At 42.6% G+C, this 25758-nt stretch overlaps 1 protein-coding gene across 9 annotated transcripts in view; it reads left to right on the plus strand.

The window, feature by feature from the left end:
- MED12L (mediator complex subunit 12L) overlaps positions 1 to 25758 on the plus strand; it is a 348149-nt gene that overhangs the window by 143726 nt on the left and 178665 nt on the right. The gene's annotated exons all lie outside the window — the stretch shown is intronic.

Here is a 25758-nt window from a genome sequence, read left to right on the forward strand (position 1 = left end):
ACAAATATTTATTTTGGGGAAAGGCATGCTACATCTTGGGGATTTTTTTAAACCTTATGATTACTTTAATCTTCTTGCCTGCCTGCTTCTGTCTCCATGTGCTTTAGTAGCAGGCTCCCAGGTCAATCACGAAACCTGTAAATGAATGGTGATACAAAATCATGCATTCCTTACATTTGATTTTCTCTTCTTAGTTTCTTTCTTGGGAACTTCAGTTTCTTTTTTCCCCCTCCATCCTCAAGGATTTTTTTTGCTCAAAGGTTTGCATTAGTACATTCATTTAAAAAAAAATAAAAACAATGTTGATCTTGCAAAGTCAAGCACTCAGAAATTAGGAAATGCTAAATTAATATTGCTTTGCAACCTTCGTTTGGACCCTTTGTGCCTATAGCTCCCACAGGAGCAAATGCAGCAGCCTGTCCCTGAGGTTCACAGCTGTTTTCTGCTGCCTCTCAATTAGCTTATATGGAGCTAATATGTAGGAGCTGCCAGTAGGGGCTGCTGCAGGTAAGGGTGTGTGCGCCTACCGGGCATAATGCAAGCTGTTGGGGAGGACCCTTTAAATTGTACCTCGCTACTCTCAACAAGAAACCGTTGTGTCTGATGGAAGCTCCTGACTCCACCACCCCACTGCAGGCAGAAGTCCTGAGTTCCCTAGACCCAGTCTGGTAGATGGCAAATATGGCTGTATGTGTGTGCTGGAAAGGGGGGGAGGGGCGCTGTGAGCCACATTTTAACTGTGAAAGAGTCGCAGTTTGGCTACCCCTGGCATAGCATTTTATGTTCCATGCACAGCTCACATAGATTTTTGGTTGCAGTTGCGAGCATTCAGTGCTTCTTGAAAATCTGACCCTATGTTTCAAGTTGGGCATTTATAAATTCAGTTAGTGGTCACCTCTAAAAAATGTTGGTTTACATGACTGCACCAGCATCACGTAGGAGCGCTGTGACAGATAGGGATAGAATCCAGTTCTCCAGGGCAGCGTTCACCTTCCTTAACCATGTAATCATCCTCTTTCTTCCTGCAGTCCCCTTGCCTCATTCACTACATGCCCAGCTTCTGCAGTGAAGCAGGTCCAATGGACAACAGCAGCTTTTCACTACACACTCCTGAGCCTTGAAGAAAAAAATGGTATGTGCTCATGAATTAAAGACTGTATTATGGTGCATATGTGTAAGTGAGTACGGTGGGTGCAGAATAAGTTTGCAGAGGTAACTTTAACTCTAACATGTCCTCACTTTTGGTGCTTTGCAACCTTAATGTTCTTTTAACATAGTTTCTTCATGCATTTCCCTAGGTTTAAACAAACAAACTGGGAAAAAAAGAGAGAAATTCGGTCATGTGCAATCATGCCAACCCTTACATGGGTCGTCAGCAGGGTTGGAGCCTTTAAAACCACGGTGTAGACCTCAACCACTTGACTTGTGTAGAGCCTGATAGCAATAGCCTGTTGTTTGCTATGTGAATCAGCACTAGTGGTGGCTGAGACAAAACTTTGACAGTGGGGTTTTCAGGTATTTGTTAGACAGCGGATTAATGTTGACTCGGAAACGTTGACTGTTCCAAATTGTGGAACTGAAATTATGTTCTAGTGGTCCTTTTTCTCTCTTTCCATCATGCCTGCCTCTTCTACCTGTGCTCCTAGCATGTACTTCCCACAACCTGTCTCTGCACTGCTTTTCTCCCTTTCAGTCTGTTTCTAGTTCTCTGATTTTTCTCTGGCATTCCCCCCTCCCTGCCATTGTCCTTATTGCCCTCTGCTTCCTTCCTCTCCACAAGTGCATTGCAGGCAGGCTGCTTCCTCTTTCTCCTGGGTGCCATCGTTGAGAACCCGGGAAAGAATATCTTTGCTCTCAGTTCCTGTACCTAGCACCTGCACAGCTTCAGCAGCTGGAAGGAGTAATATTAGAGACTTGGTCTTTTGCCATGTGTCAAGGCTGTTCCCCACTCTGGCAAGACAATTACAAAAACGAGGGACTGTGAAAGCGCCCCAAAATCTGGTGTCTACAGGTTTTGGTACAAAAACTTCCCCCAAAATCCTAATACTTGGACTTTGGAGAATAAAAACCGCTGCCACCATCCTAGTATTCCAAGAAAGCCAGGGAAGAAATCACTTGGGAAATTTCCTCCCTAAAAACCTGAGAGGTACCTCAAGCTCTTTTCCCCAAAGAGCTTGAAAAGAAAAGAGAAAATACAAGCTGCAGTCTGTGGTAGCTGCCCCCTAATCAGAGGTATGCAGATACCCACACACAGATTTTCCAGGACACAGAAATGAGCCAATATCAGGTTAATAAAAAAAGAAAACTTTTATTATCAAAACTAAATTATAGTTGCTAACATAGTGACTAATGGAAGAGAGCCATCAATCTAGATATTCATAGGGATCCTCTGGGCTCAGGACTTTAAGAACAGAAGGAAAACACTTTTAAAAGGAAAGAAAAAAATACACTTTGAACAGCTCAGACATCAATTCCACATTCCCAAACCGGAAAAACAATAAAACCTGATGGATTATCTAAACTTTGCCCTACTTACATATTGCGAAAAGACATTTCTTGGAGAGAGACAGGCCTTCCCATCTCCCTGTTACTTGGAAGAAACCTCTCTGACTCAAAGGAGGGAAAAGTTAATAATTCCTTTGTCCCACTGTGAAATCCCTACCTGCATTGTTATTGGCTGATCAGATACCTGGCTAGGTTAATCCCTTAGTCCCCAGGCTGCTGGTAGAGTTGCCAGATGGTTTCAATAAAAATACTGCATGCACTTGACATTACATCACAATCTGTATTACATCTTATTTTGAAAATACTGGACATTTCTATTTTCTCAGTTTTATATTTCTCAGTTTGTTTCCTGAACAGAAAGCTCAAATACTGGACTATCCAGTTCAAAACCGGACACCTGGCAACCCTAGCTGCTGGCTAGCTCTCATGGTTATGACACCATGTCTGGGAAAAGCTGTCCGGATTTGCCATCACATGACTGTCAGTATGACCTCACTATGCAAGCTCCAATACATAGTAGCGCTAGAGTGTCTTAATGAAACAGTTGCGAGAGATTAACTCTGTTTTCCACAATCAGAGCTTCTGAAGAGCTGTGACAAATTCATGTACAGAAAGATCTGATGACTCCTCCTTCTGAGGAGATCTGTAAAGCAGCAGTCCGCTCACCTGTTAATACCTTCTCCAAAAGCTGCTAGGGGCTATGTTCCCTGCTCGCTATGATCACCAACCCCTCTCTCTCGGGGGTTAGGCAACCACAGCTCTCCCCCTAGCCACTGGGGAACACCAGGGGTGGCAGCTTCAGCACTTTCTCTATGTAGAGATAAGATGTTCTACCGATATCTGATGCTGCAATTGGTAGATGGGTGATTTTGTGCTTTAGCATCTCAATAATTTTTAGGAAGGAGTTACCTCTTTATGTAATTGTGTGCATACTCCCCTTTTTCCTCTTGAGTGAACATGGCTATGAAAACGCAGCTGTCATGGGATTCATTTCACCTCGCTACAAATAAGGATAGGAAAATGTATCTGTGCCTTACCTGAAAATTTCCTTTCGTAGAGTAACAAGATCCACCGATGAACCTGCTCTGAATGGGCTGTCAATTGAGGAAAGTATAGGATTGATTTATTAGCATGTAAAGAGAGTTATTTGTTTGAATTCCTTCCTCTCCCAGAGGATTTTTCTATTTGATTTTAATGTTTAGTTTCCCTGACTAAAATATAGTGATTAGAGATTTCCTAGTTCCTTGCTATTGATTAACATGTCTCGTCTGTCTCAGTCTCTGCATAGACCAGACACAATTTCATGGGTCTGTGAACCTTGTTACCCCAAGATAGCAAATTTCAGGTAACACACACAGATACATTTTACTGTTGTCACCTGTTTTAACATGTTTAGTTACTATGGTCTGCATTTTAAAAAGTATTTAGATGTTGTGGTGTACATCATTGCAACACCTAAGCAATTCTGGAGCCTAAATCTCACCTTCAAAAATAATTTAGGCATTTAGGAGTCAAAACTTCATTGGCTGTCACTTTCTCCCACAGAAATTGCTTCAATAAAAGATATTACTTCATCCACCTTATCTTTCTAATAAACTGGGCTACAACACTGCATTGACTGTCAATGGCAGTTTGAGTCCTAAATACTTAAATTCCTTTTCAAAATGAGATTTAGTCTTCAAAATTAGTTAGGGGAAATACTGCTGAGAGGCGCCACACCTAAAATACCTCTATAAATCAGAGCCATTGGAGTGTTGGCAGAGTAAAACAGGTGTCAATGGCAGACATCAGTGCCAGGCTTAGAGACCTGAAACTGTGTGAACAGGAAGTGTCTCAAAGATTTACCAATCGCACGTGAACTGAAACCATGAGTTACTGACAGTGCAGTCCATAGTTACAGAAAATGATCATCTGTCAGTGGTTTTTGGTGGTCAGTGTGAAATGCCTGTGGTCCCAGGTTCTCAGACTGAAAGACATGTGCTTTTGTGAACAAACAATCATTGTGACTGTGATGCCTTTGGTGTTTCAACAGAGGGAGAGGAACCACTGAAATGACCTCATTAACTATGTGATCATGTGGATAGCTTTGTATTACTTTTGAACCTTTGCCTTTGTTGGATGCATTCTCTGAAGGCTTTCTCAATAAAGGACCTGATCTTGCAAGATGCTGAGCACTCTTGACCCTGACTTAACTGGCACCCAGCACCTACAGCTCCCAGAGAGAAAGGCATGATCTTGCATGGTCAGGCTCTGACTGCTGAGGGAAGCTGTCATTAGGCTAAAAAGTAATATAAAGTTTTAAAAAGATGTTTGAAAATAAGCTTTTAGAAAAGGACTGTAGATTCTTTTTGTGTTTAATCTATGCTGAGGAGTCACTACCATATTCTGGCAAATGAGTGAGATCCATTCACTCTATAGTATCTGAAGAAGCAGAAGGTCACCCAGTCTGGGGGAGAGGTAATAAGTTTTCAGATGTGACTGCTCCTTTAGGGTTCCCAACTTGAAACATCTGAAAGGGGATTGATTTTTGTGAAAAGGCTGAGTTACTGCCCTTTGAAAGCCAGGCTTCTTGCAAATGTCTCAAGTTGGGCATCCAAAATCACTAGTCAGACTTGAAAAATTTAGACCTGGTATTTTAACGTTTTTATATAGCTGTATTCTTTATTTTGGAGGGGAGTCGGTTGGTTTGCCTTTTGTTCTCAGCAGAAGATGTTTTGAAACAAAAAATAGCACATTTTGAGACTTTCAACAATTGTCGTTTTCTCTTTTAGATGTTGTCCTTCTGCATTGTATAAATAGGGATGGTATTTGTTTTTACTTAGCATCTGGAAAATTAATGGCAAAAGAAAAATTAGAACAGCAAAATAGTTTAGCATAAATCAGTTTTTATTTTGACCTAATGTCATTCTAAATAAAAATGTTAAACAAAAGGCTTTAATAATGTAGGACCAGTTACTCTTCTTAATTATGCCCAAATTAATTAGTTAGTTAGTTAATTGCAAATAAAGTGAAATTACTTCATATTTGCTACATCATAACTGAGACCACAGGCCTTGATGCTGCAAAGAATCTTACTGGAACTCCACCTTAACAGATGTCTTTTTTTGGCCCATGAAAGAGCCTCATGGCTTTATGGCTGTGTCTAGCTCTGTATTTTTGTCTCTTGTAACCACTTCCAGGAAAGATCAAAACTATATATATCTAATATATAAAGGAGAATGTTTGTATGTTTATGCGCAAATAACTTGGACACTATAAGAACTACTGCAACCAAACTTTGCATGGGATAACCTTTCCTCCAGGAGAAGGTTTTAAGGTACTGTGGGAGGGAAGAGATGAGAGACCGACGCCTCTCCCCGGGGCTGCATGGACTTTGGCAGTGTGGAGAGAAGCGACTTCCTTGGGGAAGTGGCAGGGCCATTCACTCACTAAGGCCGGTGGAGGGATAAAGAAACGGAGGGCAGGCTCGGACGCCTGCGGCAGGCACGCGGCTCCCTTCCCCGTCCTTCCCCTCAGGCTCCTCACCTCAGTTATATCAACTGTCAACTTATATTTCAACAATGTGTACTGACAAAGCGTAAGGACAGTCACTTAATGTAGTTGGAATTGATTTGGCGATATCTTTCTTTTCACATGGACAACTCTGTTGCGTGTTCAAGAGTTGGAAGTAGAAAAAATTTGTATATGTTTGTTAAGAATAATGAAACAAAATATAGTTTAAAGTTTTTGATAACATGTAAAATTGGTTGTTTTATACTTTTTTAATATATATTTTAATCCCTATAGAACTCAGTGCAACTTTTCTACCATTCAAAAAACGATAATGGACTACTGTTTTTCTACATTTTGTTCCTCCACTTTCCCGAGCAATGCTGGGTAACTCGTGTGTGTGTGTGTATCTATATAGCATGGGCTATTAGATTCTGATAGAATCCTCCTTTTTGTTACAAAACAATTGTTTTTACATTTTTTTCTTTGTTTAAAGTATCTGAATTCCCAGAAATATGTTTACATTTGGAGGCAACAGAAAGCTTGTGGAATGTTATCTGCCTTTTGGGCAGAATTCTAAATGTAGCTCTTTTTTTATTTAAAGGGCCACTCTCTGATTGACTTAAACTCAACATTTAGACCTTATTTTTAAAAAAAGTTTCAAAACACCCAAGTTCAGGAGAATTTTTCCACTATTTTTTCTTGATGAAAACAATGTTTTTGAAAATTAAATGTTTTCTGTATTGCTGGAACCCAGAGTACAAAACCAAAATGAATAGGAAATTGCATAGTAAGATATGGTGTGCAACCTAGATATTGGACAACTGTGCTAGAACATGAGCGTCGGATAATTAATATAAGTATCATTCACTGGCCAGAAAGAAATTCAAATAGTAAATCTTTCATCTTTAATATGGAGTGACTAACATTCATAAAATTATTTTTCTGGTGTCCTTTTGCAAAGTGGTAGCAATAACCCGAGTGTGGCAGAAACTTTTAAAAATTATTTTAAGCTAAATAAAAAAGTCCTAACGTGTCCCTTTGTTTGAAGTCTTGAACCTCTTCTGTCCGCTGTGTCTTTAAGAGGCTGTTCTATTTCAGCCTGATTAGTGCTATAAGTGTTGTGAATGTACTTAACATTGAGAGGGGGGTGCCACTGGGAATGTGCTGATGAGCAGAGATATTGTTTTCCCTCTCTTTCTTTCATTTTAATCTATTCATATTGGCTTAGCTAATGCCTGTAAATATTTCTCTAGCCATATCAACCGTTGGTTAACCTCAAGAGCTCCTTTCATTGTGTAATTCTGGCAAAAGTTTAATAATGGAATACATAAAGGACTTTTATATAAGGCATAGTCTAGTATGCAACAGCCTATTAATTTTAATATTGGCTCTGATGCCAGATCATATTTCCAGTCCTAGCCCTGATACTGCTGACATCGGTGCCCTCAGGCAAAATTCTCTACACTGTTTACATCAGCTTTGCCATCTGCAAATTGGAAAAAGGGGAAAAAACCCACATGGCTTTTTAGAATAAAATACACATGGCTCTCAATCCCAGTGAATAAAGCCAATGTAAATATATATAGTTCATTTATAAACTCCCCCCAAAATTGTTTAGACTGGAAATGTTAATAGACCATGAATTGTGAATACACAATACAGATATAAACCCCATGTTAAAACTCCTCCCATTTTGCAGGGCACAATGCCATGAAAGTTTTGTTTGATGTGAAACCTACCTTATATGTTCTGGAGCAACTTCCTCTGGCCTAGTATGTTAGAAGAACTCTGCAATGAAGACATATCCTGAGCTAGGATGGAATGAGTGGGTTTTCAGCAAAGCTTTACCTGTGCCACGCTCATCTGGCTGCATTCACAATGGTGCTGTACAACGCTGGATTTCTTGCAAGATGTCTGGGGCACATTGAATTCCTTCACATTATGTTGTAGTGTCACTTGCCCTGAGCTCCCATGTGGACATTCTCTTGCGTGTCATACCAATATCTTTAACAGAAGGATGGTGTCAAGTTCTTTCCAACCGATAGAACAGGTGAATTTCTTGGATAGCATTTCTATTCAAATGCAGTGGAAAATTCGGTAGAAATAGAGCAGATAAATGTGGCGTTAAAACTCAGTGCAGAAGAAAGAAGAAGTCTGACAAACAAGTGCAATGCAGGTGTAATTATGTATTGGAGGACAGAGAGCACCTAGGCTTGGTTAGCCTGTGTTCTTACTGTCAAGTAGTCAGTGTGCTTAGCTGGCCCATACTAAACTTCAAGCTCATGCCCATATCCTGAGTCATGCTAGTCCGAGATGAAAGTATTCTCAAAGCCTGAGTGAGAGGGTTTTCTGTGGAGATAAGAGGTTAAGGGTAAAACTTGTATTGGACATACACGGAAGACATATCCGTAAAGGCTGAGTAGCTGTGCTGCAAATGGGAATTGGAAAAGTATTTGGGTTCTTACTGCTGCAGAGTGATTATGGGTGGGGTTATAAATGGTTTCTTACCACTCACAGTAGATAAGCAACTGAGCCCATATGACCTGTGCCCAGGGGCTCCTGCCAACTGGAGGGCACCTGGAAAAGATCCACTCCTGATGGCAGAAGCCAGGAGCCCTGGCTAATGAGTAGGTGGGGTAGGAGAAGCTTCCACAACCTAAACAAACTCTGTGGCAGCAGTTCCGGGCAGGGGAAATCCGCCCCACCCAGCACATCGCAACATGTTCCCAGCTGAAGTCCCCCCACCTAAGCACCCCCCCCCCCCAGTAGCACCCATCCCTGTACCTGGCAGATGCTGCTAGGGAAGGGGAAGCTCCTGTGGCCATCATCCATCCCCCAGGTATGCTGTGGAGCAGCAGGGGAAATCCCTGCACTGGACCCTGCTACCCAGCAGAAGCTCTAGGTGAGCTGAGAGTGTCCTGATCTAGTCCCTGCAGAAGCACAAGGGATGGTGGGGGAAGCCCCAGCACCCAGACTCCAGTTGTGGCTTGGGGACTGGAGGAGCTCTCACTCCTCCACTTTACCTTAGGGCCGTGTTGTAGGGACAGAGCTTCTCTGGTTTTGTGGCTGCAGTGGGGGGCGGGGGAAGAGGAGACAGAAAGGAGAGAGAAGGGAAAAAGGGATGTGCAGGGATTGCAGAATGAGGGAGACCCTGGATGGAACAGGGGCAGGTCCCATCCCTGCAAAGGGACAGAAGGAGATGAGGGTGCAGGTGGAAGAGGTGGGATGGGGTTTGAGGCCGCAGGTGGAAAGAGTGGGGAGAAGCCTTCACTTGCTCTGACCTGGGGCTCAGGAAACCTCAATCCACCTCTGCTTAGCACCACCAGCAGTTAGAATAATAGCAGTAGAACACTAGGATGCTTGCTAGAAACCTGGAAATGAAGTGCCACTAGGCTTTCCCTTTGCTGAAGGTCACAAGCTGGCTGGATGAGTGGACTAGCCCACACCATCTTGAAGATGAAGTGATCTGAGTAAACAGCTGGGCTGGAAATTAAATTGTGGTTGTTTGGGGTTTCTGTTTGAGAAGTCATGCAGCTATGCGAATGTGTTACTGTCATGTATGACAAGCTTCAGAGATGCAGCCATGTTTGTCTTGTGTCAAAGTCCTTGCCCAGGCCCCTTGCCTTGGGACCCCTTCTCGGGTCACAGATCAACCAGAAACCCTTTCTGGTGCATTCATATGTGCCTTATTGTTCATGCCAATTTCCCACCACCTTCTATTTACAGAGCTTTTGTTCACAGCAAACTCAGCCAGCCTCTCCTGGCTGGCAAGTGTACTCAGCCACACCCTGGCTACTCACTTCCCCACTGTCTGCCTTAGCCCTCTAGCTAATGAGGCCCACAGCTGCTTTCATTAGCCCTTCAGGCCTGGGCTTGCTCAGCTGGTGTAATTGGCCTTGTCAACCAGGCTGTAGTGGCAGAACTCTGGCTTAGCCAGCAGTCTGTCAGTTTGTTTCAGCCAAAGCAGGGAGGAATCCTGTTGCACCTGAAAGACTCACTTTTTTAAGTGATAAGTTTTGTGGACTGCAGTTCACTTTATCAGCTTGGGGATGCAAAATGCTGGTTCATCAGTTAACCAGTTAAATGTTCGGGGTTAGGTTAACCTAAGGTTTAACTGGTTAGCTGCGTAAGCAGGATCCAGGCAGGGAACTACCCCAGTCTGTCTGTGGCAGGCCTGGCCTCCCTGCAGACAGAGGCTGCTCTGGGATGCCAGAACAGCCCCTGACAGTGAGGCACCTGGGCCCACCATGGACAGGGTCTGCTCTGATAAGAGGTGGAGAGTTGATCCAGCCCCCTCCAGTTATTGGTTAACTGGAACTAATAAGCATCACCTTTCAAATCCCAACATCAGATGGTTAACAATTCAAATCCCAACATCAGATGCATGAAATGGAAGCTTCAGTCTGGCAACGATTTATACAGATATGAGAGTGTCACATCAGTGCTCATCAGGCTAATTCAATCACGGTGGATATGACCCAGTTCCATCAATGATAAGCTGCCATTCTTGAAAAATGGATTTCAGGGTGAAACTGCTGTCATGGAATTCATAGGCAAACTTGATACCATCAGAATGGGTTCAAATTAGGGATGTAAGTGACTAGTTGAGTAATCTAGTAGGGGGAGGGGAGAGCAGCAGTTGGTCCTGGGGGGAGCTGGCTTAAAAGCCAGTTCCCCCCAGAACTGTCTTTGCGGGGAGCAGGGAAGGTAGAGGCACAGTGGAAAATGGTGTGAACGGAGACTGAAGCAGTGTCCACTCATGCCGATTATTCTGCGATTCTGCTGCTCTTGTACATTTCAAAGGCTCAGGCTTCTAAGGGAGCGTGGGGCCAGTGCCCCACTGCCTCTCCCCCACCCCTGTGGGCTTCCACTTTTGAACTGTAGCAAGAGCCCGGAAGGCAGAGATGCCCTTGTAGATTAATTAACTAATCAAATAGTCAATGGAATTTCCATTGACTATTTGATCTAAATTTAACATCCCTCGTTCGAATAGGGACTGGGAATCGCTAGCTCATTACAAAAAGTTTTTTTTTCCCCTTTAAGTATTTTCACCTGCTTATCACTGTTGGAAGTGTATTAAATGCTTGCCAAAATAAAACTTCTACTTCATGTATATGGCAAAATGAGCCACACTCCATGAAAACATATGTCCTAATAAATTAGTTAATCTTTAAGGTGCAACAGCACTCCTAGTTGTTTTCACCTTAAAGTACTGTCCCATCAGGCTGAAATGAGTTACAACACACTTAAACCAGCTTTCTGCAAAGAGATCATGCTCAACAGTTCATTGGGTTATTACACTGCGGTGCATTTGGTCCATTATATTTTATCAAAAGCATATTATTGAGATATTGGCCATTAGTATTGGTAGTTCATTCTTGATTAGAAAGGTTTGACTTCAGCTTTTCATTTCTTCAGCTACCACTTTGCTTAAAAATAAAAAATACCACAAATGCAATTCATCAAGTATTTGGTCAATGAGAATCAAACCTGCTATCCTTTCTGCTTACACAGATTCTCCCCTTCCCTGGAGGAGATTCGTGCACTTCTGTGTGGGAAAGAGGAATAGATTTTGAGAGTGGGTATGGATTGTACAGACTGGAAGTGCTAGAGTTTTGGAGCGTATTCTAGCAATTAGCTGAGAGGGAGGCTCCTTTTTAAACACCTTTGTGGTATTCAATAGCTGAATTATGTTACATAATCTAGATGATGGCCTAGTGGTGTGATTTAAGAGTCTCATGCCAAAACTCTCTATGCTTTCCCCACCCCTGCCTCGAGCACTGTAGGCTAGTATTTTTAAAGAATGTCCCTTACCTATTGAAATTGAAATGGCACTTAGTTCCTTTAACTTCTTTGGTCCCAATCCTTTGACATACTGAGTGGCATAAAGTCCCATGGATGTTTTAAGAGGTGTCTAGCATCTTGCAAAATCAGGCCTAATTTTGAAAAGTTGGACACACGCACACAGTGATTTCTTAAAAGAAATGTCATCTGAGTTTTTGTTCTGCATACTTACTGCCAATGTGACTAGGATAGGACTTCTACCAAGATGTATTAATATGGTCAAACATAATTTATAATTGTACATTACTTTGATTAAAAGGGCGTTTTTAATAAAGGATTTTTAATGTCATTAAAATTTCAGTTAAGTAAATAATTTGCAGCACTCCATCAATATCCTAAGAGGGAAAAAAGTTCACAGGAATGCAGTTAAGTTCTCCAGTGTAAAACAGCGGCATAGTTTCTGTAAACTATAAAACAGGACAGGCTGCATTTAAACTGTCATACTGACTAATTAAATGTTTACTTGCTCTAATTCTGGAGGGCAAAACATAGTCCAGGCTCAGCACACTTCCAATACAGAGTTCTTCTTCAAAAATAAATCGCACTCCCATATATAATGAACTGGGTGCACTTTTAGTTAACAATAAGGATATTGCCTAAATAGGCAAAAGTTTAGAAAGTCACAGTTAAGGCTGAAAATATCCCCTTATTCAAAATAATTTAGTGTGTATTTTAAAAAGAGAGAGAGAGAAATAGAATTGCTCAAAGGTCAGAGTGGGGGATTAAAAGCTTAGAGGAAGGATGGGAAGTTTCAACTATTTGTGTGCAATTTGAGCTGGCTAAAATGACTCTAGGCAGCTGTACAAATCAGTGGGTCACTCTATTCCCATTGTGCTAACATTGACATTTTCCAAACTATTGGCCAAATGGAAAGTTAATAGGATATACAGATATATTTGCTGTCTCCAAAGGGTTAGAGAAAGTATGGTGGTAAATATCACGACTGCCAGAAGACCCTATCAACATCTGACAAACTGGATAGTTTAAGAATGATATGTCTTGTTTTTCTACTATAAGTAGAAGTCCAACTTTTAAAGTAGAAATGGGATGTTTGATATGTAGCTTTAAAAATTTAGTTTTCTTCAAATATAGCACTTGTGAAAGGGTGTTGGATTGACAGCCCTTAAAGTGGAACTCTGCTATCTACCCTCAGAACATATACAGCGCAGATGTGGGACAGTGAACATTTTTCTACTATCCCCCGCCAACATTCCTCAGACATCTGTGGCCATCTCTAGGTATGAGGGGGATTGTTAATTCTCCAGCCTATGTGAACCTTCAGCTGTCTGTTGGGGTTATATGGTGTTAGGTCTACAATGTAGAACCCCAGTGCTGGGAAATAAACTGAGATACCCAACTCTAGTACTACATGCAACCCAACAGCTGCCATGTATTAGTAACTGTTCTGACAGTTCTGATCTGTTCTGAGGTTGCATATCCCATTATCACCTCCCTTTAGCTATGCAACCAGTCTGTTCCTTCCTTAATAATTGTTTATAAAGCAGAAATATTCAGATTATGTGTTGTCTTTGGGGCGGGAGGAGGTTTAAGGCAAAATGTCGGGACTAAACATTTTTAGAGAATAATCACAACAGGAGAGTTTTTAGTTAGGAATGCGTTATGTGGGCCAGATGAGCTCCAGCTGATTTTCTCAGCTGGCTGTGGAAATAGATCCCAAAGGTTTATTAACTTCTTGAGATGAATAAAATCTTTTTGAAGTTTAGCTTCTTGACTTACTGTGTTTTAGGTTAGATTAAGTATTTAATAGAGTATTTCAGTATTAGTTTTTTAAAAAAATTTTCTAATGGGTCTCTTAACTTTTTCTTTTAACAGTCTCATGAGACCTGCTGCAATGAGTGTACCAAGTTTAGGCACGACCAAGGGTGAAAATGGTAGGGTGCAAGAGGGGAGGTAAGGACCGGAGTAAAAAAAACCAACCATATTATTCCATGAAGGCTAGTGCATAGCATGTTGGTTGCAAAGAATTATTTGAATTGCTTGCTGTAACATAGTGTTGGTACCTTGCTGGTTGCTAGGCTGGGGCTGTGGGTGACCCGCACTGGCTGCTGTCTGTACCACGGCCCAGCAGAGTCGCTGATGGGACGGGGAGGTAACCTGTTCGACCGGTTACTTCCCAGGGAGAGAAACAAAGGAAGGAGGAGAGGCCAGCCCCTGGCTAGGGGGCAGGCCTGGAAGGGATGTTTTTAGTTTCTGTCTGGTATCATGGAGGAAGCAGCCTAGGAAAGGGTCTGGGATTTAGGGACCCAGTCTCCCCCATCTCAAGGGGGGCTGAGGCATCCTAGGCCTGCCCTGTAACCAGATTACATCTATGCTGTGCTGTATCCTGGAGAAGCAATAAACTCCCTCTATTCTACTGGCTGGTGGAGTCTGTTCATGCCACTACGGGGGTGCAGGAGGCGAGGGAACTCCGATGCGCCACTACACTTGCATAAGTAGATGGAAGGCTTAATGATATAATTTCTTGTAGACCTTGCAGAAGAAATGAGTATCTAGGAGGGATATGAATGAACAGAGGTTTTGCAGATCCAGCACAGGAAAGGTGTTCCATGTGAAGTGTGTATATCTGTCATATGTCATGCATTTTACATGACAGTAGGGTATTTGTATTTGATGTAATGCTTTTTCTGCTTATTGCTCCTCTAATCATAGAATCAAATAATACTTGGAATGGAAGGGACCTCGAGAAGTCGAGTCCAGTCCCCTGCTCTTGTGGTAGGACCAAATACTGTCTAGATCATCCCTGATAGACATTTATCTAACCTACTCTTAAATATTTCCAGAGATTGGGATTTCACAATCTTCCTGGGCAATTTATTCCAATGTTTGACTACCCTGACAGTTAGGAACTTTTTCCTAATGTCCAACTTAAACCTCCCTTGCTGCAGTTTAAGCTCGTTGAAGCTCGTTGCTTCTTGTTGTATCTTCAGAGGCCAAGATGAACACCCTTTTAGATACCTGAAAACTGCTATCATGTTCCCCCTCAATCTTCTCTTTTCTAAACTAAACAAACCCATTTCTTTTAGACTTCCTTCTTAGGTCATGTTCTTTAGATCGTTCATCATTCTTGTTGTTCTTCTCTGGACCCTCTCCAGTTTCTCCACATCCTTCGTGAAATGCGGTGCCCAGAACTGGACATAGTACTCCAACTTAGGCCTAACTACCGCAGAGTAGAGTGGAAGAATGACTTCTTATGTCTTGCTCACAGCACACCGCTTAATGCAACCCAGAATCATGTTTGCTTTTTTTGCAACAGCATCTAGAAGAACTAGAGGACACCAAATTAAATTAATGGGGAGCAGGTTTAAAATTAATAAAAAAAAAAGTTCTTCTTCACACAGCGTGTAGTCAACCTGTGGAGCTCCTTGCCAGAGGAGGCTGTGAAGGCTAGGACTATAATAGAGTTTAAAGAGAAGCTAGATAATTTCATGGAGGTTAGGTCCATAAAAGGCTATTAGCCAGGGGATAAAATGGTGTCCTTGGTCTCTGTCTGTCAGAGGCTGGAGAGGGATGGCAGGAGACAAATCGCTTGATCATTGTCTTCGGTCCACCCTCTCTGGGGCACCTGTTGCTGGCCACTGTCGGTAGACAGGATACTGGGCTAGATGGACCTTTGGTCTGACCCAGTACGGTCGTTCTTATGTTCTTATCACACTACTGACTCATATTCAGCTTGTGGTCCATTATAACCCCTAGATTCCTTTCTGCCGTACTCCTTCCTAGACAGTCGCTTCCCATTCTATGCACGGGAAAGTGATTGTTCCTTCCTAAGAGGAGCACTTTGCATTTGTCTTTATTAAACTTCATCCTGTTCATCTCAGACCATTTCTCCAATTTGTCCAGATCCTTTTGAATTATGACCCTATCCTCCAGATCAGTCACAATCCCTCCCAGCTTGGTATCATCTGCAAACTTAATAAGTGTGCTTTCTATGCCAATATCTAAATCTTTGATGAAGATATTGAAGAGAGCCGGTCCCAAAACAGACCCCTGCAGAACCCCATTTATTATACCTTTCCGGCAGGATTGTCAACCATTAATAACTACTCTCTGAGTATGGTTATCCAGCCAGTTATGCGCCCACGTTATAGTAACCCCATCAAAGTTGTATTTGCCTAGTTCATTAGCAAACTAATAAAATAAGAATATCATGTGAGACTGTATCAAATGCCTTACTAAAGTCTAGGTATACCACACACACCGCTTCTCCCTTATCCACAAGACTCGTTATCCTATCAAAGAAAGCAATCCAGATTGGTTTGACATTATTTGTTCTTTACAAATCCATGCTGGCTGTTCCCTGTCACCTTGCCACCTTCCAAGTGTTTACAGTGTTTCTAATGTATCTCCTAGAATCAGTGCTGCAAATGCTGTTGAGTTTATTGCAAATCCTTGCAAAAAGCATACTCTCAATGGTGTGAAAAGTTCCAGTCTTCACACAATTCCCACCTGAAAAGGAGCAGACAGGAATGGAAGTGGCAGCTGAGTGTCCCTTTCTGTCTGCCTGACTGTGTGGGAATGGCATTCCTGTTCCAGGCTCATTCATCTCTCTTATCTGGACACTTCACTTCAACTGCCCTAACCTCTGGTCACATGCTGAGTCACTGCTGCCTCTACCGTCCCTGGTAGAGATTGTCTTTACATTACTGGTGGAGTCTTATCACTCATGCAGTTCAGTAATCTGGCCAGTACTATGGAAACCTGTTGCATTTCTAGCCTCCTTGTGAAGAAGCTACCACCTAGATTCATTTCTTTAGCAAACTAATAAAAAAGCTTCCCAGAAACTCTCTCCTGTTCCACTCTCAGTTGTCAGCATTCTGGAGTTTCTGGCCAGGGCATGGTACTAAGACACTATGTGTTGCTCTGAAAAATGCAACTTTCCTGTTGATGGATGGATGAATGTAGGTCCTCATCCAGTTGCATTGCTCCACAGTACAGTATTTGGTACAGTAGATCATTAAACCCTCCATGCCCTGAGAGGCTGCTAGGGTAAATGGTAACATCTTGAAATGACTCTGGTTTATCTTTGAATGAGTTCAAAGAGTTATGGGCAATTTTTCCTCTACCACTAGGTCCTCATATGTTGGGTCCGAAAAGGCTCTGTCCTTTATCCTTGGTCTTCAATATCTTTATGAAACAATAGGGAGAACCAGGGAGATGATGTAAGCTGAAGAGCAGATAGCATTCAGGTGACAGCCACCTTTCTGTCTCCCTTGTATTACCTGTTAATAGCACAATCTTCAACTGCCCAGACTGTGCTATTTGCAATTCAGAGAAAAAAAGACAGTGGGTCTCCATTGTCAAGTTCTTGCACATTTGATTTTTCAACGTTTTTCAACATCTTCCCTTCTGTACTTTAGCTCTACTAGCTCAATGTTTTCTGACACAGAAGCCCAAGAAATCTTTTGTTACTTGTTTCTCTTACTGCCAAATCAGGAAAAAAACAAAATTAAAAGATGGAAATATTGGTATGAGTACAAGAGAATAGCACAATCATCTAGGGACAAAATCAGAAAGGCAAAGCCACAAAATGAATTTCACTAACAAGGAAGATAAAGAGCAATCAGAAGAGGTTTGATAAATATGTTAGGAGGAAGATGGCATCTGTAGGTCTAGTACTTCATGGGGAAGGAAACATCATGACATCAAGAAGACTGAAGTGTTCAATGCAAATTTTGCTTCAGTCATTGTTACCAAGATATGGAGTCATAGATTTTGAGGCCAGAAGGAACCACTGTTATCATCTAGTCTGATCACTTATATAACACACAGAACTTTCCCTAAATAATCCCTAGATAAAATCTAAAAATATTTTAGAATGTTTTGCAAGCTTGATTTTTAAATTGTATTTGATGAAGAATCCACTATGACCCTGGGTAAATTTACACTTGATTTTTAATCTAAATTTGTCTTCCACTTCAGCTTCTAGCCACTGAATTGTGTTATATCTTCCACTGCTAGATTGAGTGGCTGATTATCAAATATCTGTTCTCCAGGTAGATCCTTATAGTCTATAATCAGGTCATCTCTTAACCTAGCAGGACCACTAGAACCAGACTTTGTGATGATTCCCCATACAATCAAAATGTTGCAAAGCTACCAAGTCAAATGCCTTACAGAAATCTAAGTATATGACAGCAATAAGATTATTTATATCAATTAAACTTGTAATCTCATGAAGAAACTCAGGTTAATTTAACAGGATCTATTTTCTATAAAGTAGATAGGTTAATGGTGATCACATACCTAGCTCAATTAATATTAAAAAAGGTGAATGAACACAAGTCAAAACAGGGAAGGAAAAAGTTAAAAAGTTACATATATCCATGTCAGCAGGGTCTGATGATATTCAGCCTGGGATATTTTGCTTCACTACGTTCATTAATCTCAAAACTGTTAACAATGATTTTCAGGAATTCTTGGAAGTTGAGTGAGGTTAGAGAGAGCTGGAGAAGGGAAACCTAGTACCTGTCTCGAAAAAGAGAAGCACTGGAGCATCCTCGACCAGTCACCCCCAATTTTGAATCTTAGAAAGAAAGCTGAATACATTATTAAACAATCCATTTGGAAGCACCTAGAGAACAATCTAGTGATCAGTAATAGCCAGCATGGATTTGTTGAGAAAAAAATCATGCCAAAACCAACCTACTGTGTTGCTTTGATTAGGTTGTTATATTAGTGGCTAGAGGAGAAGTGGCAGATGGGAGAGATCTTGATTTTAGTAATGCTTTTGACACAGTTCCATGTCATGTTCTCCTAAACTGACTAATTGAAATTGCGGTAAAGCTGGGTGCACAACTGATTTAAAAAACTGTACTCAGAGTAGATACAAATGTTTCACAGTCAAACTAAGGGAACATATATAGTGGAGTCTTGCGGAGGTCAGTCCTGGGTCTGAGATATTTCAATAATGATAATAGAGTAGAGAGTGTGCTTATAACATTTGCTTATGAAAAAATTGTGTATGGGGGAGGGATGGCTATCACTTCAGAGGGCAGGATTAGGATTCAAACTGACCTCTGGACCCTTGCATCAGTATACTCTTTTGAATGAAGTTCCACATGTTTTCTTGCAGCAGTTTCTAAATTTTCAGGACCCATCATCCTGGGTACTTGGAAAGTCACCATCTATCAGAATTGGAGAAGATAGTAGAGAAAATATGTTCCAGCTCCAAGAGCAGGGAAACTCATTCTGGGAACAAACTTTTGTTCGAGGTTAATGGAAGAACAGATCTCTAACCAAGTGTCAGTTGGCCCAAATTCAGAGCATGAAGAGATGCCCAAAGAACTTTAACTCAAATTTTAATCAACTAAGATGTAAAGGGTGATATTTTAAAAATAGTTTGGCAGTGGTTTTTATCAACAAGGAAGTTGGTACCAGATGCTTAACTGTCATGCAATTATCTAAACTTCTCTGTTCCTGGGCAGAGAAGGGGAGGTAAGAGTAAATGTATATGTGAAGGCTGATAACGTTTCCTGTAAATGTTGCCCAGCACTTGCAATAAAGGACCCTGCTTTCAATTTCTTAGAACGTTGCCAGAGTTCGAACACTTGAGTTGAGATTTTCCATGCCAAGTATTTGTCTGTTTGATTGTATTTTGGCCTTTGTGTTAGGGAGATGCTTCTTTGCACCCCTGTGAAAATCTTCCCAAATGTGGTCAGGTTATAAACCTTGGAAAGGTCAGTTGACACATGCTGAGTAAAAACACTAGGTTTTTTTAGCAGCTAAATTCTCTGAAGATTTTATCCTCAGAGCATCATCAAGTCTCAGAGCTGCTGTGTGTAACTAGACTATGCATGTTCCATCCTCACTGGGCATATTTCATGCCCTCAGAGCCTCCTATTTGTGACCAGACTGTACTCAATCCCCTCAGCTCATACTTGTGATGACAGTGCATGCTCCATCTCTGAGATACTTCAGCGATGCCAGACTTGCCCTTCAGTGGCAGTTTTCTGCTAGGATAGGACCAAACAGTGGAACTGAGAGTAGGTATGCTGTTTATCTTGTGCTGTTGATGACCTACCTCATTGATACTCAGTTATCATGGAGGAGTAAGTTGTCTGAGGGAACAAAATCTGGGTGAAGGGTGAGGGGCATAAATTGACACAAGAAATCTGAGACTGGAAGTTTGGAATGGGGTGATTTGAGTCCAGAGGGAGGGAGGCTGGAACTGGCTGGGCAACGAGGCTGGACGTGGAACCAGTGAAAGAAATGTGTGTCTGTGAAGAGAAGTAGAGAGTAGGAGCACGTTGGCTGAACAAAGAGCCTGAGATAAGGAGCTAAGGAAGGATAATGGGGGGAAACAGAGTGGATGAAGAGCTCAGGGAGGGAGACTAGGTCTGGGAGCCAGTGGGCAGGGAAAGAAGAGGAAGATCATATATGAGGCCAGAGGGCAAGGATGAGCTGGGCAAGGAGTGTGGGACAGACATGAAAATTCAGAAGAGTGGAGAGTGATAATAGACCAACTGGAGCGAAGGATGAGGAAGAGGAAGCGGAAGCACTGGGACAAGGTTGGAGGGGGCCAAGTAGAAGGGTCAAGGTTGGAGAAAAGGGCAGAGAAAGTGCTTACTAGTGTATGATCCTGTGCAGTGCTGGGAATGGAACTCAGATTTCCTTAATCTCACCATTCCTCTGCTGTCAACAGATACCTGGCAAAATGCTTCATCCCCTTTCCCTCCCCCTGCTTTATTGGTTGGTCCTTTTAGTAGACAACACTAGTGTCAGATATCTCATTAGTGCAAGTGGCAGATATCAGTCTGATGACACTGAAGGTTGCGACCCTATTGCTGAAACATATGGGTATCAGCAAGATTTCACATGATGAAATTTGTTTTCACTTTCTGTTTGAAAAAAACCTAGGAAATTAAACACACTTTTATACACAATGTGTTTGAAAGAACCTAGTCAAGCATGCAAAAGTGCCAGCGTTAAGGCTGACTATGCAACTTGAATGCATCCCTAATTCTGCAAATGCATTATGACGCAATTTCTATTAATATGATCACATGCTATTTTTTACCACAGGATCCTGGTCTCATTCATTGCACAAGAAGAATGAGAGTTGTGTTGTAAGGGAGGCTATTTTCTGTAAGACTGAGAAGTTGGATGGTGTGCAGTGAAGGAAACAAGTAGTTACATGGCAGATGACATACAGCAGAGATTTGAGATGTGTATAACATTAAATAATACTTGTTGAGCACAGTTTGACATAATTTAAATATTATACTATTTAGATGGTGAAACAAAGGGTACTTCTGCTGCATGCTGCTTTGTTTATATCAATCAAAGATGAGATGTTGGATAAATTAGTCTAGCTTCTTTCCCTCTTTCCGCGGCAGTCTAGGGCATAAATATGGTCTTTGATGTTGAGATAAGTACAGGCAGTCCCTGGGTTACGTACATGATAGAGACTGTAGGTTTGTTCTTAAGTTGAATTTGTACTTAAGTCGGAACTGGCGTCCAGATTCAGCCGCTGCTGAAACTGACCAGCGGCTGACTACAGGAAGCCCGAGGCAGAGTTCCTCTGCCCCGGGCTTCTTGGAATCAGCCGCTGATCAGTTTCAACAGCAGCTGAATCTGGACGCCTAGGACAGAGCAGCTGGGGCGCTGCCGGATAGGTCCCCACAGCGCCGCACCTCGGCGCTGCGAGGACCAACCCGGCAGCACCCCAGCTGCTCTACCCCAGGTGTCCCCAAGTCAGCTGCTGCTGAAACTGACCAGCGGCTGATTCCAGGAAGCCTGGGGCAGAGCAACACTGCCTCGGGCTTCCTGTAGTCAGCCGCTGGTCAGTTGCAGCTGACTTGGGGATGCCTGGGGCAGAGAAGCTGGGGTGCTGCTGGGTTGGTCCAGTAGTGCCGAGAGACCAACCGGCAGCACCCTAGCTGCTCTACCACAGGCGTCCACGAGAAAAGCCTGGTCTGCTGGGCGGGGGAGGGTCCACTAGCGGCTGAATCAGGATGCCTGGGGCAGAGCAGCTGCGGTGCTGCTGGGTTGGTCCAGACGCACCGCAGTCCCGCCGCCTGGGTCCTCCGCGGCTTTGCTCCGCGTCTCCCTGGTCTGCTGGGGGCCCTCCCCCCAGCAGACCAGGGAGACGCGGAGCAGCTTTTCTCGCCCCGGAGGACGCGGGCAGTGGGACCGCGGCACGTCTGGGCGGTCCCACCGCCCATGTCTTCCGGGGTGAGAAAAGCCCTGTTCGTAAGTATGGATCCGACATAAGTCGGATCCGCGTAACTCGGGGACTGCCGGTATACTTCTTATGTTGTAAAAGCAGGCCCTTGCACTTTTTCAGTTATAACTATTGTTCATATCATTATAAAGAGATGTGAAAGGTAAGCACAAGAAAAGGCCCAAGTCTTTCTACATGAGCTGCTAGTATGGACCTTTACATCAGCTATTGTTAAAGTATCAGGCTTAACTTTTTTGTATGTATCCTGGTTTCTACATTCGATGATCAGAAAATGGACTTCCCTTCTTGTGAGAAATTCAGATATTTTAAAACTTGGATGTTTTGAATCAGAATGAAAAGTAGAAGTTCATGTGGGAGGAGGAAATTCTGCAATATTTTTCAGATAATGTTAAAACAAAATATAAAGTATTTTAAATATATATAATACAATTAATAATTAATATAAAAGTAAAAATGAATGAAACAGTAGCCCAACTAAAAGGTTTTGGCATTGTAGTACAGGTTGAACCTCTGTACTCTGGCACTGTCAAGACCTGATCAGAGCTGAACCAGAGAATTTTCTGGAGCATGTGAGGTCAATATTGTCTAGGAGCATTATCAATACTTCCACTGCTTACTAGGCTCTTAGAAGACATTTAGGGGTAAATTAGAGCTAAATAACAGCACTGAGAACCAGGACTGGTGCTTATAAATAAACTTTATGGGACCATGAGAAACTTGGGCACACCTATGTTTTTTTAAACAATTAACAAAACTATCCAAAGCCCAAGATTTGGTGGTGATGGGGGACTTGAATTATCCAGACATATGTTGGGAAACTAACACAGCAGGGCTCAGGCTATCCAATAAGTTTCTGGACTGCATTGGAGACAACTTTGTGTTTCAGAAGGTTGAAAAAGCTACCAGAGGAGAAGCTGTTCTGGATTTGATTTTAACAAATAGGGAGGAACTAGTTGAGAACTTGAAAGGGGAAGATAGTATGGGGGACAGTGATCATGAAATAATAGAGTTCATGATCTTAAGGAAAGGTAGAAGGGAGACCAGCACAACTGAGGTAATGGATTTCAGGAAGGCAGATTTTGATAAGCTCAGAGAACTTGTAGGTAAGGTCCCATGGGAAGCAAGACTGAAGGGAAAAACAACTGAGGAGAATTGGAAGTATTTTAAAGGGACGTTGTTAAGGGTCCAAAAGCAAACAATTCCGCTGCGTAGGAAAGATAGAAAATATGGCAAAAGACCAGCTTGGCTTAACAAGGAGATCTTGCATGATCTCAAAATAAAAAAGGAGTCATATAAAAAATGGAAACTAGGACAAATAACAAAGGATGAATATAGGTAAGCAACACAGGAATGCAAGGGCAAGATTAGAAAGGCAAAGGCACAAAATGAGATCAAACTAGCTTCAGGCATAAAGGGAAACAAGAATACCTTTTATAAATAAATTAAAAGCAAGAGGAAGACCAAGGACAGGGTAGGCCCACTGCTCAGTGAGGAGGGAGAAGCAGTAACAGGAAACTTGGAAATGGCGGAGATGCTCAATGACTTCTTTGTTTCGGTCTTCACGGAGAAGTCTGGAGGTATGCCTAACGTAGTGAATACAAGCAGAGAGAGGGTAAGTTTAGAAGATAGGATACACAAAGAACAAGTTAAAAATCACTTAGGAAAGTTAGATGTCAGCAAGTCACCAGGTCCTGATGAAATGCATCTCAGGATACTCAAGGAGCTGATAGAGGAGGTATCTGAGCCTTTAGCTATGATCTTTGAAAAATCATGGCAGACAGGGGAGATTCCAGAAGACTGGAAAAGGGCAAATATTGTGCCCATCTATAAAAAGGGGAATAAGAACAACCCAGGAAACTACAGACAGGTCAGTTTAACGTCTGTCCCAGGGAAGATAATGGAGCAGGTAATTAAGGAAATCATATGCAAACACTTGGAAGGTAATAAAGTGATAGGGAATAGTCAGCATGGGTTTGTGAAGAACAAGTCATGCCAAACTAATCTGATAGCTTTCTTTGATAGGATAACGAGCCTTGTGGATAAGGGAGAAGCGGTGGATGTCATATACCTAGACTTTAGTAAGGCATTTGATACGGTCTCGCATGATATTCTTATTGATAAACTAGGCAAATATAACTTAGATAGGGCCACGATAAGGTGGGTGCATAATTGGCTGGATAACCGTAGTCAGAGAGTTGTTGTTAACGGTTCTAAATCCTGCTGGAAAGGGATAACAAGTGGAGTTCCGCAAGGGTCTTTTTTGGGACCCGTACTGTTCAATATCTTCGTCAATGATGTAGATATTGGGATAGAGAGTACGCTTATTAAGTTTGCAGATGATACCAAACTGGGTGGGGTTGCAACTTCTTTGGAGGATAGGGACATAATTCAAAATGACCTTAGCAAGTTAGAGAAATGGTCAGAGGTAAACAGGATGAAGTTTAATAAAGAGAAATGCAAAGTGCTCCACTTAGGAAGGAACAATCAGTTCCATACATACAAGATGGGAAGCGACTGTCTAGGAAGGAGCATGGCGGAAAGGGATCTAGGGATCATAGTGGACCACAAGTTGAATGAGTCAACAGTGAGATGCTGTTGCAAAAAAAGCAAATATGATTCTAGGTTGTATCAACAGGTGTGTTGTAAGCAAAACTCGTGAAGTCATTCTGCCGCTCTACTCTGCACTAGTTAGGCCTCAGCTGGAATACTATGTCCAGTTCTGGGCGCCACATTTCAAGATAAATGTGGAGAAATTGGAAAGGGTACAGAGAAGAGCGACAAGAATGATTAAAGGTCTAGAGAACATGACCTGTGAAGCCAAGCTTCATGAACTGGGCTTGTTTAGTTTGGAAAAAAGAAGATTAAGGGGGGACATGATAGCGGTTTTCAAATATCTAAAAGGGTGTCACAAGGAGGAAGGAGAAAATTTGTTCCTCTTGGTTTCTGAGGACAGGACAAAGAGTAATTCGTTTAAAGTGCAGCAAGGGAGGATTAGATTGGACATTAGGAAAAAATTCCTAACTGTCAGGGTGGTCAAATATTGGAATAAATTGCCAAGGGAGGTGGTGGAATCTCCCTCTCTGGAGATATTTAAGAACAGGTTAGATAGACATCTGTCAGGGATGGTGTAGACGGAGCTTGGTCCTGCCTTGAGGGCGGGGGGGCTGGACTCGATGTCCCTTCCAGTCCTATGATTCTATGATAAGTGGACATTTGCTAACTAGAATCATAGAATACTAGAACTGGAAGGGATCTTGAGAGATTGAGTCCAGTCTCCTGCCCACATGGCAGGACTAAGAACTGTCTAGATCCGTGGTCACCAACCCGTTGATCGCGAGGCCTCGACCAGTCGATTGCGAGGTGTTCAGTCACCCCCCACCTCCCTGAGAAGCCCCACTACCGACCTCTAGTGTAGTGCTGGCTTCCTGTGGGGTGGACGGAAGTCCTGTCTGAAGACCACGTCGCTTCCGGGGGTTCCGGAAGGGCGTGGGCTGCTCCCCTCCCACAGCTATGTTGCATGGTGCGGGAGGGGGTGTCGGCCCTGGAGGAGGAGTGCGATGGCTTACCTGTTCCAGCGGCGCCAGAGGGGTGAGTCAAGCGCAGGGGTTTCCCAGCATCACGGGAGCGGGGGTCGGCCCCGGGGTCTGGCCATGCTGTGGGAGGGGGGAGGGTTAACCGGTGCGGGCCGTGGGAGGGGGGTTTGGCCCCGGGGC

This window comes from Pelodiscus sinensis, chromosome 10 (assembly GCF_049634645.1).
Source record: "Pelodiscus sinensis isolate JC-2024 chromosome 10, ASM4963464v1, whole genome shotgun sequence".
NCBI classification, from domain to species: Eukaryota; Metazoa; Chordata; order Testudines; family Trionychidae; genus Pelodiscus; species Pelodiscus sinensis.